This window comes from Eubalaena glacialis, chromosome 2 (assembly GCF_028564815.1).
Source record: "Eubalaena glacialis isolate mEubGla1 chromosome 2, mEubGla1.1.hap2.+ XY, whole genome shotgun sequence".
Taxonomy (NCBI): domain Eukaryota; kingdom Metazoa; phylum Chordata; class Mammalia; order Artiodactyla; family Balaenidae; genus Eubalaena; species Eubalaena glacialis.
The window spans coordinates 66,325,162-66,337,171 of NC_083717.1; the positions used below are offsets into that span (position 1 = coordinate 66,325,162).

The window sequence follows — 12,010 nt, forward strand, 5'->3', positions numbered from 1 at the left end:
CCATCTCCCCAGGTGGAACCGCTTCCCCGTGTCCCAGCCCTGCAGCCCGAATGCCACCTCTCTCTGCCCTATTCCCTCTTCTGGGGGCAAGACACCTGCCTAGGACCCCAGCTTCCCGGGTTCCAGCCCTATCTTGACAACTCGCTCACCCTGCGGCCTCAGGCACAGCCCTTCACACCTCCTTCTCTGTCAGTCTCATCTGTAAAATTTTGCCTAGGTGCAAAGGGTAATTAGTGCGGACCTATTAATAATGCTTAAAAGTAATTAGCTGCTGACATTTGGTACCACACCTAGTTACTCAGACTGGCAAATCAGGTCCAAGAATATTTCTCAAACTAAAAACAGAGCCAGCTGAACTGAATTTGCAAGCCTGGACTCCATTGCTCCATTGATCACCCGGAAGTGTGCTCACCCTGTGTGTTAGTTGTCAGAAGCCGGAAGGTCCACATGGCACCTGAAACACAGTGCCGCCTCCAAGAGTTTTCAGCTGGGTTGCAGAAACAAGAAAAACAGCCCAGAATGAGGTTGTGGCCGAAAGCAGGCCTTAGAGGGCTGAGGATGGGGTTCGGGTGGGGCAGGCTGAGGAGCCGCCCATGGTTTCTGTGGAGGGAACCGATCCCCAGAAAGGAGAGACTGATCATGTGGGGTCAGTCGGGAAGGGGAAGCCCTGGAGGGGCTTGTCACAGTTCAAGATGTGGGGAAGCCTGGACATGAGCCAAGAGCAAGACCTGGGATGGAGGGACATTTAAAGGGAAATCAACGGGATTTGGGAGTTGGCTGGATACTGGACTTACGAGCAGCAGAGTTTAGGAGAATGGGAGTCCCCAAAGAAAGGCAACCCTGAGAGATCACTGAGTCAATCATTGGGTGACTTGTAAAATGATTCTGTCCACTTAAAAATATATGAAGGAAAAAAGTTTTCTTTTCTTGAAGGAACACATTGTTGAAGGCAATCAAGACGTAATTTGCTTCTTTTACCAAAAATTTATTTTATTGAAGTATGGTTGATTTACAATGTTGTGTTAGTTTCTGGTGTACAGCAAAGTGATTCAGCTATACATATATATAGAATAGTTTGCATCTGCTAATCCCAAACTCCCACTCCATCCCTCTGCCACCCTCCCCCTTAGCAACCACAAGTCATTCTCTATGTCTCTGAGTCGGTTTCTGTTTCGTAGATAAGTTCATTTGTGTCATATTTTAGATTCCACGTGTAAGTGATATCATATGGTATTTGTCTTTCTCTTTTTGACTTCCTTCATTTAGTATGATAATCTCTAGGTGCATCCAAGTTGCCGCAAATGGCATTCTTTCATTCTTTTTTATGGCTAAGTAGTATTCTATTGTATTTATAAACCACATCTTTTTATCCATTCATCTGTCAGTGGATATTTGGGTTGTTTCCATAGTGCTGCTATGAGCATAGGGGTGCATGTATCTTTTTGAATTATAGTTTTGTCTCGATATATATCCAGGAGTGGGATTGCTGGATCATACGGTAGTTCGATTTTTAGTTTTTTGAGGAATCTCCATACTGTTTTCCATAGTGACTGCACCAACTTACATTCCCACCAACAGTGTAGGAGGGTTCCTTTTTCTCGATACCGTCTCCAGCATTTGTTATTTGTAGACTTTTAAAAAAAAAAATTTATTTATTTATTTGGTTGCGCTGGGTCTTAGTTGTGGCATGTGGGCTCCTTTGTCGTGGCAGGCGGGATCCCTAGTTGTGGCTCACAGGCTCCCCAGTTGTGGCATGTGAACTTAGTTGCTGCATGCACGTGGGATCTAGTTCCCTGACCAGGGATCAAACCCAGGCCTCCTGCATTGGGAGCACAGAGTCTTAACCACTGTGCCACCAGGGAAGTCCCTGTAGACTTTTTAATGATGACCATTCTGATGGGTGTGAGGTGGTACCTCATTGTAGTTTTGATTTGCATTTCTCTAATAATTAGCGATGTTGAGTATCTTTTCATGTGCCCGTTGGCCATCTCTATGTCTTCTTTGGAGAAATGTCTATTTAGGTCTGCTGCCCATTTTTTATTGGGTTGTTTGTTTTTTTGTTATTGAGCTGTTTATGCATTTTGGAAATTAATCCCTTGTCGGTCGCATCATTTGCAAGTATTTTCTCCCAGTCTGTAAGTTGTCTTTTTATTTTGTCTATGGTTTCCTTTGCTGTGCAAAAGCTTAGAAGTTTGATTAGGTCCCATTTGTTTATTTTTGCTTTTATTTCTATTGCCTTAGGAGACTGACCTAAGAAAACATAGGTATGATTTATGTCAGAGAATGGTTTGCCTATGTTCTCTTCTAGGATGTAATTTGTTTCTAATAATTATGGTTTAAAAAAAATGGAAAGGGCTCTAAGTTAACTGAGTGAGAATGTAACTTGGGTCTCAGAGATCCTGACATTTACTGAGAACCTATGATGGGCCATTCACTGTGCTTGGCACATTTAGAAGCTGATGCATTTAAAGAGTTTAGGACTGTGCCTGGCTTTGTAAATGGGAGCTCTCCTGCCTCTCATCTTCAGTATTGGGAGGAAATCATTATGGCCATGGGTGACATACGAACACTCAGGGGGTGGGGAATAATTAAGTGCTTCTGGGCACTTCCCAGGTGCCAGGCACTGTTCTAAGTGCTTTGCATTTGTTTAATTTCACAAAAGTCCTAGAAGGTAGGTGCTATTATTATCAACCTCATATTATAGATGAGGAAGCAGAAGCACAGAGAGATTGAGTAACTCTCCCGTGGCCACACAGTAAGTACCAAGTCAGAGACTGAATCTCTAGCCTGGCTCCAGCGTCCGTGAATGCAGCCGGTCCCCAGGCTGCAGCATCTCGTCTATTTTTGACCTCAGAGGAGTCATGAAGACAAGAGGAGACTGGAGAAGAATCCAAAGGGTTCCGTGAGAACGGATCTCTCTGAGGTCAGGGAAGGTCTTGAGGGGAATAGATGCAAAGTTGGGTTATTGATTTCCAACCACACAAAGATGCAGGAGAGAAACTTGTGGGTCTTTTTTTTTTTTTAAATAAATTTATTTATTTATTTATTTTTGGCTGCGTTGGGTCTTCGTTGCTGCGTGTGGGCTTTCTCTAGTTGCGGCGAGCGGGGGCTACTCTTCGTTGTGGCGCACGGGCTTCTCATTGCGGTGGCTTCTCTTGTTGAGGAGCACGGGCTCTAGGTGCATGGGCTTCAGTAGCTGTGGCTCGCAGGCTCTAGAGCACAGGTTCAGTAGTTGTGGCGCATGGGCTTAGTTGCTCCCCGGCATGTGGGATCTTCCTGGACCAGGGCTCGAACCCGTGTCCTCTGCATTGGCAGGGGGACTCCTAACCACTGTGCCACCAGGGAAGCCCCCGACTTGAGGGTCTTTAACTGACATTCTCCAGGGGCTGCAGGGAGGGGCCTGAGGCTACGTTTGTCTCATAAGGCTTTCATGGCACTGAAGCAGAACTGGTGTGAGGATACAGGTCTGGAGAGGGAAGACTCAATTCCATCTAAACTGGGACTGGAGACAGTTAAACTCTATGAGAGACAGTTCTTGTTCTCAGTTTGCTCTTTGGTTTTTTGCTGTGTGTTTGAAGATGCCTGGTCATTGGAGAGAGAAGGACACAGGAGTGAGAAGGAGTGAGAAGCTGAAGCTTTGCCACATGGTGTCTGTGGGATGGTGGGCAAACCACTGACCTCGCTGAACCCTGCTCTCCCTGTCTGCAAAATGCATGAGTCCCTATGTCAGAAGGTGGGGACCTGGGCACCGTGCGTATTTAGCTCCTGGCCCAGATTTGGCCTTCCATATTCCATAATTGGTAGCTATTATTATTATTATGGCTATAACCATAGATCATTAATTTACAGTTTAAAAATGCTTCACCTATGTCATTTTGCACTTTTTTATTGAAGAATTAAATTTCTATGGGAAATCCTCCTAATTGGCTGGATTCAGTAGCATCCACATTTCTCCAAAGTGTGCGTAACAGATAGGCCAGGACGGGTACTGCTTCTATCTGGTGGCACCCACCCACCAAGGCACTTTATCTCCCACCACCTACCGAGTGTTGACGGTGCCAGGCACCGTCCTGTGTGCTTGGGGGACGTCACCTTCAACCCTGACAAGAACCCTGCAGGCAGGACCTTTCCCCCACCTGGCAGACGAGGCTCAGAGAGGTTAGGTGACTTGCCTGAGGTCACACAGCTGGGAAATGCTGAGCGGGGATCCAGAGCCAGGTGTGTCTCGCACTAAAGCTTATACCTCCTCCCAGATGGCAGATCCAGGGTTTAGGGAATTCTCTGGGATTGGAACTGGCTTTGCAATGATGGAGAGAGTGACCAGCTAAAGGCTGTTCTGTGGACAGTATGAATTCCCTGGGGATGGCTCTTCTGGGGCTGAACAGCTTCAAGAAACCCTAAAGAAGCTCCAACTGGGAGGATGCCATCTTTATATGTCAGGTGTCCCCCACTGGCAAGGGAAGCTAATCCCTCTTCCGGAATCCCCACGTGGCTCACCTCCCTGGCTCCCACCCTGGGTTCATCTGCCTGGTGTTCAAGGGATCAGATGTGATGCAGGGAATGGAGCTATAACAACCCCTTACATTTGTCCAGGGCTCTGTAATTTGCAGAGAACCCATCATCATGATGGCCATCCATCATGGCCTCTGAGCTAAGAGGAGGTAGTATCCCTACAGATAAGAACAGGAGTTTTGAGGCACACTGATTTGGGCCGGAGTCTCCGTTCCACCTTTACATGCTGTGTGACCTTGGGCAAGTCTCTCCACCTCTCTAAACCTTAGTTTCCTTACCTGAGAAATGGAGAAAATACCTACTGCATAAGATTTTTATGAGGGTTCATTGAGATTATGCATATACAATATATATGGTTATATTATGTATTTATATATAAAATCTCATTTAACTCTCATAATAGCCCACAAATAAGTAAAAAATACTAATACATAGCAATGCTTTAATAAATTAAGGGACTTCCCTGGTGGCACAGTGGTTAAGAATCCGCCTGTTGATGCAGGGGACACGGGTTCGAGCCCTGGTCTGGGAGGATCCCACATGCCGCGGAGCAGCTAAGCCTGTGCGCCACAACTACTGAGCCTGCGCTCTAGAGCCCGCGAGCCACAACTACTGAGCCTGCACACCACAACTACTAAAGCCCGCGTGCCTAGAGCCCATGCTCTGCAACAAGAGAAGCCACCGCAATGAGAAGACCTAGTACCGCAATGAAGAGTAGCCCCCACTCGCCGCAACTAGAGAAAGCCTGCACACAGCAACGAAGACCCAACGCAGCCAAAAATAAATAAACAAATAAAATTTTAAATTAATTAATTAATTAATTAATGTTAGCTAAGCACAGCCACACCCCCCAAAGGTAGATAATAAGAACTCTAACTTATGAAGCCAAGTTCTTTTCATCATATTTTGTTATACTGCACCCTGACTGTCTGCTCACCCACCAGACTACAAGCTCCAGGGGAGGCCAGAGCCGTGTCTGTTTGCTGAACCCTCCACCCAAAGCATTCAGCAGCGTGTCTGACACATAGCAGGGGCTCAATACATCTTTGCTGTTGGATCAGCGATCTTGTTTAATACTCATAGCAGCCCTTTGAAGTAAGAGAAATATCATCCCCATTTTACAGATGAAGAAACAGAGGTTCAGAGAGATGAACAAGGTTACGCAGCTAAGGAGTGCTGGAACTGGAGTTCACACTCATGTTCCTGACTCACAAATCTGGACTGTGAACCATCAACCATCCTGCCAGAGAGAACGATTTCCTCTCAGCAGACAGAAGGCTGGGACCACGGCTCCCGGGCTGGCAGCCCTGAGCCCTCCCCATCACATTTGAGAGGGTGATGGGTGGTCCCCAGGCCCAGCCTCACAGCTTTCTGAAGAGCACCACTGGGCCATTGCCCAAGAGGCCCTGGGATAAGAGCTTGTGGACGGGGGGAACTAGTCCTGAGCCCACCGCGTATGTGTCCCAGGTGGTAGGACTTAAACCAGATTGGAGACAGCACACGTTGAACGACCCCCTTCATTCCCCAAAGAAAACCCCGTGGGGCTGTTTCCTCCCCAGGAGGGAGCCCTGCCTTGCTGGGGTGCAATTCTCTTTGGGAGGAGGGACAGCTGTGGGCGGCAGTGAGCTGGGGGGCACTTGGGCTGCGGCCATTCTCCCCCCCTCCCCTGCAGCCTGGGGGACAGCGGTGACTGAAGGCTTTGAGAGGGGAGCCCTGAGCAGCAGCTTGCAAAGGCCTGTGCTGGGTGCCGGGGGTTTGCTCACAGACGGCTGCAGGAGCCCGTTTCCGAGGGCTCTGAGAGGCTGGCAGAGAGTCTCCTGGGGAGGGAAGCTGGTCACTCAGGCTCCAGCTCACCTTGTTAACTCACGAATGTGCCCCATCCCCCGCGGAGTACCTGTTCCTCTTTGGAGGCCTCAGGAGACTGACATCATTCACCAGCCTCGTGAGAGAAGGAGCTAGAATTTAAACTCAGGCCTGTGTGAGTCGAGGTCCGGTCTCTGGGCCTCCCGTACCTCACTCTGTGTATGTGCGGTCAGGCGGAAGTGAGGCTGTGTGGGTCGGGAGCCAGGGAGGCCTCTGCTGCCCGGGGACATCCCCTCACAGCTACCACCGGCTTTAGATCCTGGGGGAAAAGCAGGTGGGTGCCCCAGGGGATGGTGGTGGGAGGGGTGTCACACAGGAGGAGAGAAGAGGCAGAAAGGAGGCCGGGTGCCACGGATGTCCTGCTCTCTTACCTGACACCTCAGTCTGGGCAAGCACGTTTTGGGTGGGTGCTGGGTAAGTGGAGGCTGGAAGGATGGGATCAAAGAGAGAGAGAGAGAGAGAGAGAGAGAGTGTGTGTGTGTGTGTGTGTGTGTAGCACACTGGATAAGTAGTCTGGAAACATGGCTCTATTCCCAGCCCTGATAGAAAGAGGGCAGGAGACCTTGGAATTCACTGTTCCCCTCTGCGCCTGTCTGTCACATCAGGAAGATGGCTAGATGGCTTAGGTGCTGTCTGAGGCCCTCCAGCAGCCCCACCACCTTTCTCAATTTCTAACCTGAGCAAAGACACAGGTGCAGAAGATTGACTGCCTGGGTCCAATTTGGCTCTACCCTTCAGCATCTGTGTGCTTATAAGCAAGTGAATCAACCTCTCTGGTCTCTCAGCCTCGACTACAAAACAGGGATAATCATGGCTCCTGATCTCATGGACTTGCTGTGAGGATTCAGTGAGTTAATCCATGCCAATCAGCAAATGCTCAGTAAATAGTAACTATTGCTATCATTACTATCCAGATCCTTTATCCACAATCCTGAGCTCCCAAACACTCTGAACACCAAAAGCTTTTTAAAAATTCATTTGGCAACTATTTTTAGTCTTTATTTACCCATGGACGGTGAATATTCATTAGTTTTCCTGCAGAAATGTTAATGCATTTGATTATAGGGCCCTGTCCCAGATCATGCTGGAGTGATATGAAATAGGTGGTATTTCCACCATCTTCCCTTCCTAAATTCCCCCAAAAAATGTTCTGGATCCTGAAATACATCTGGCCCTAAGGAATTCAGATAAGGGATTGTGGACCTGAGCTCTTTTTCAATTCTTCCAATAATCCTGGAAAGTAGATGAACTTTATTTCCATTGTACAGATAGAGAGGCTTTGAGGAGTTAAAGAATTTGTCCTGGACGCCAGGGCTCATAAGCGGCAGAGCCAAGACTCAAGTCCCCGCCTCTGATTGCAGATCCCACACTAGTCCCCTCTGCAGCCTTCCTAGGCTGTCAGACCCCCGAGGCCCCTGAGGGTCTGTGTCTGGTTCAACTTTAAGTGCACACACCAGGCACTTAGGACTTGGCCAGTTCAAGTCTATTGAATGAACAAATACACGCAAGAGCAGAAGACACGAGATTCTTCTCTTGGACGGACCAGCATCTCCCAAAGGAGACAAGGAGGAAAAAAGATGAACTCAACAAGAACCATCCCCCAGGAGCCTGCTAAGCTGCCCTGCCATCTGTGCCGAAGTTAGAGTCATGGGCCTATGTCTGCCTCTGCCCAAACTCACTTGCCAAGGGACCCTGAGCATGTCCCTCGACCTTTCTGAGCCTTGGTTTCCTCATCTGTGCAATGAGGATAATGACAATTCTCAGACGGCCATGGTACTTGGCAGGGGATTGGGGCGTATTCAGTGAGGTGACACAGGGCCTGATTGGTGCTTAAGGACAGCTGGAACTGACCAGCTTCCCTCCCCAGGGGACTCCCTGCCAGCCTCTCTGAGCCCTTGGGAAACAGGCTCTTCCAGCCATCTGTGAGCGAACCCCCAGCACCCAGTACAGGCCTCAGCAAGATGCTGCTGAGGGCTCCCCTCCCAGAGCCTTCAGTCACCACCGTCCTCCGGGCTGCAGGGGGGGGGGAGTCTGGCTGGGCCACCCCCCCAGCTCACCGCAGCCCACAGCTGTCCCTCCTCCTGAAGAGAAGGGCACCCCAGCAAGGCAGGGCTCCCTCCTAGGAGGAAATAGCCCCGCGGGGGTTTCCCTGGGGAACAAGGGGCGTTGTTCAGCGTATGCTGGCCCTGATCTGGTTTAAGTCTTACCTCCCCGGACAGGTATATGCTGGGCACAAAGTATCATTTGAAGGTTTCCTGTTCAATACAGGAAACCCGGTACTGCTGTGAGTCGGGCTTAGAATTCCTGCTGCTTACCCCTCCCTAACTCTGCTCTTCCCATGGGCTGGGGTCCACAGTGCCCCCTCCCCTTGCCCAGACACCAGAACCTGGCCCCTCCTGACTAGCTTTATCCAGCTGTTGCTGCAAGACCCTCCCGGCCTCCCTTCTTCTCCCAATTCCACTGTTGAAATAAAACATCCATCATGCTTCATTTGCCTAATAAGCCTCAGTCTCCATTCTGCTGGGTGATTAACCAGCTAGAATACCACGTGCTCCCATCACAGGCTCTTGGAGATCGCCACGGGCGGGGTGACTAGAGCAGCCGTGTGCTGGCCGAGGGCCTGTTTTCCTTCCTTTTGCTTTACACCCACCCCCCATCTTTTTTTTTTTTTTTTTAATGAAAAATGACCCTGAGATTCCATTAAGTTCCCTGTGCAATAGCAATCATTCTGGGGAAATTGATTGTGACTCTGTTAATGATTGCTTGGGTGGATGTTAATGTACCAGGGGACAGTATACACTGTCCTGCTTGCTGCAGGCAAAGCAGGGACGGATTCCCGGGGAGGGCAGGAGGGACCTGGACGCACGGTGGGCGGGGCATGGATCTATGGTGGGCGGGGCATCGACGCAAGGAAGGTAGGCCGAGTTTCATTAAGACAGTAATTTCTAGTACTTCTCAGAAAGGATTTCTCACCGGTTTGGGGTGTCTGGGAGGAGAATGTTCGTTTCTAGGGTAACCCTCTCTGCTTCGGGGGTCCTGCCCCCCTCCCACCTCCCCGCGGGAGGCAGCGCGGGGGCCATACTTTCTGCCCCTCCCCTTTATATCCCCGGAAGTGCCGTGCGCAGTCGGGAAAAAGCAGGCGATCCAATCACAGGCCAAGAGCCGACTCGGGCCGCCTGTGGGTGTGATGTGGGGCGTCCCTCAGCAACTTTTGGCGTCGGGGAAATGAGCACAGTCACACGCTCTCCCACACCGTAGCACGGAGGCCAGGGGCCGACCCGGCAGTGGCCTATCCAGTACCCATCCCTTCTGCTCCCTCCTTGCTGGCAGAGCCAAGTGGGGGCATCTGCCCTAAGGGGTGGTGTGGGTCCCTCTCTGGCCCAAAGAGTAAAGAGAGCTTTGTTCACTTCCACCGCCAGTGGTGGGCAAGAAGGGGCCCCGTGATACAATTCTGGCCAGAAGGCAGAGGCTCTGGTGGGGCTTCTGGGAATGGATTCCTTGCTCGTAAAAAGCTGTGCCGAGAAGGGACTTCTTGCTTCCTGCCTCTGGACACGGCCCAGAGTGTTCTGAGACTCCAAGAACTGTACAGGACACCTCTCGCCGCTTGGAGCTGTAGCAGCCATCTTGCAAGCATGGAGGGACCTGCCTGAGGACCAGGTGAGAGCAAGAGCTAGTGAGTCAGGCTTTTATTATCCTTCTAAATCAGCGGTCCCCAACCTTTTTGGCACCAGGGACCGGTTACATGGAAGACAGTTTTTCCACGGACGGGGGTGGGGATGGGTCAGGCGATAATGCAGGTGATGGGGAGCAATGGGAAGCGGCAGATGAAGCTTCGCTGGGGCTCGCCCTCTGCTCACCTCCTGCTGTGCGGCCCAGTTCCTAACAGGGGGTTGGGGACTCCTGTTCTAAATGATCAGTAGAAGTAGGCCTGGGGTGCTCCAGAGGGAAACCTGCAGCTTCCCAGGCTCTGTCTCTGAGTACAGTGGGAGACAGAGCAGTTCTGAAGCCCAGGGAAGGATGTGACCACTCAGAACCTTTCAAGTGGAGTGATTTTTTTTAATGGCAGGGATTAGAAACAGTTGTAATGTTTTTCTTAATTGATTCTTCTAATTGCAAATCAATAGAACTGATTTGCACCCTGAGTGGGTTTGTTTTGTTGTGAAGTGACTGGGGGCCCTGAAGGACTCCCTGTGAGAAGAAGACTTCAGGTGAGGTGAAATCAAAGATTTCAAATCATCACTCCTGGGTGGCAGGAGGAGCAGGGACCAGGGATGGAGAGGGAACTGGTTCCTCTCCTTTTGTATTACCCTTCAGCTCTCACAAGGAGGCTGAGGCTTGGTGAGTAAGGGGCAAATCCAGCAGGTGGAAAGGGCTGGCTGTCAAGCTGTCCCCTCCAGCCCCTGAGGGCTGTCTCTGGCTGGAAAGTTGGACCCCCAGTAGACACAGCCCTTTTCTCTGGACTTCTCTGAGCAGCCGTAAGATAGCCTGGAAATGCATTCATCTAGTCAGTACAGCATCAATATTTCCTGAGCACCTACTATGTTCCAGGCTCCAGACAGAGACTGGGGATTCAGTGGTGGATAAGACAGCTATGGCATTGAATGACAGAATCAATCAGGATTCAGCTGCCAAGAACTGAATCCTCTCTGACTATTTATGCCAAAAAGGACTTATTGCAGAGAATTAAATGGCCTTTTTTTTTTTTAATTAAAATTTTTTTTAAAAATTTATTTTTTATTTATAAATTAAAAAATTTTTATTTATGTGTTTTTATTATTTATTTTATTAAAAATTTTTTTAAATGACCTTTAGAACTGCTGAAAGGTCTGGAGAAATAGGCATTAGGCTGAGCTCCCAGGAGTGACTCTTAAGAACTAGGCCTCTGAGAATGTCCCATTCAGGCCATATCGGGGCAGTTGCTGCCACAGTCGCATGTTCTAGAACCCCAGTGCTTCTGCAACAAAATGGGAGCCTCATGTTTGCCTCTCTCCCCTCTTGGCTCAGTTCGAATTTGAGTTTCAGATGAGTCCATCGATTGGTAGAACCCAAATCAGTGTGGAACTCTAGCTGCAAGGGAGTCTGTGCCTGTAGGTGTTTGTTTTCTAGAAAGGACCCCTTGGAGCAGGAGGTAGGAATAGATGGTGAGCAAACCTGCACTTTCAACACAGCAACTGATTACACAGTTTGTTAATAACTTTGTGGTTAGTGCCTTGCAGAAAAAGCAGGGGGGATTGTTAAAAGGAACTTGTCTAAATTCTTGGCAAGAATCAAAAGGAAACCATGACTGTAAACGTGGATGGTGGGACCATAAAGGACTCTCTGATGGTAGCAGCTTCCAGTCCCAAAGGCATGGCCCTCGTGTCTCCTGGAACTTAGCTGTGCTCCCTCACCTTCCTAGTCCCCAGGCCCACATGGTGGTCATCACTGTGTTCCTGATACACCCCAGTAAGATCCTGGCTATCTCTATCCCTCCTCAAACCACAAGCCCAGCACTCTTGTTCAAGTGGTCCAGGTATCCTAGGGCCCACCCATTTGTCCCAAGTTCCCTGGACAGGAGGTGTGGTGGGCACAGTGAATGACCCATCGTCTTGGCTCAGCCACCAGCCCTGCCTGCCTTGGGAGGCCTCCATACTGA

General features: G+C 49.7%; 1 long non-coding RNA gene across 1 annotated transcript in view; it reads left to right on the top strand.

Annotated features, from left to right (window-relative positions):
* Positions 1–9,601: 9,601 nt before the first annotated feature.
* Positions 9,602–12,010, top strand: part of LOC133085080 (uncharacterized) — an 85,278-nt gene continuing 82,869 nt past the window's right edge. Inside the window, exon 1 of the long non-coding RNA XR_009699523.1 lies at positions 9,602–10,032. This is a non-coding gene — a long non-coding RNA (uncharacterized LOC133085080). The remainder of the gene's footprint in view (positions 10,033–12,010) is intronic.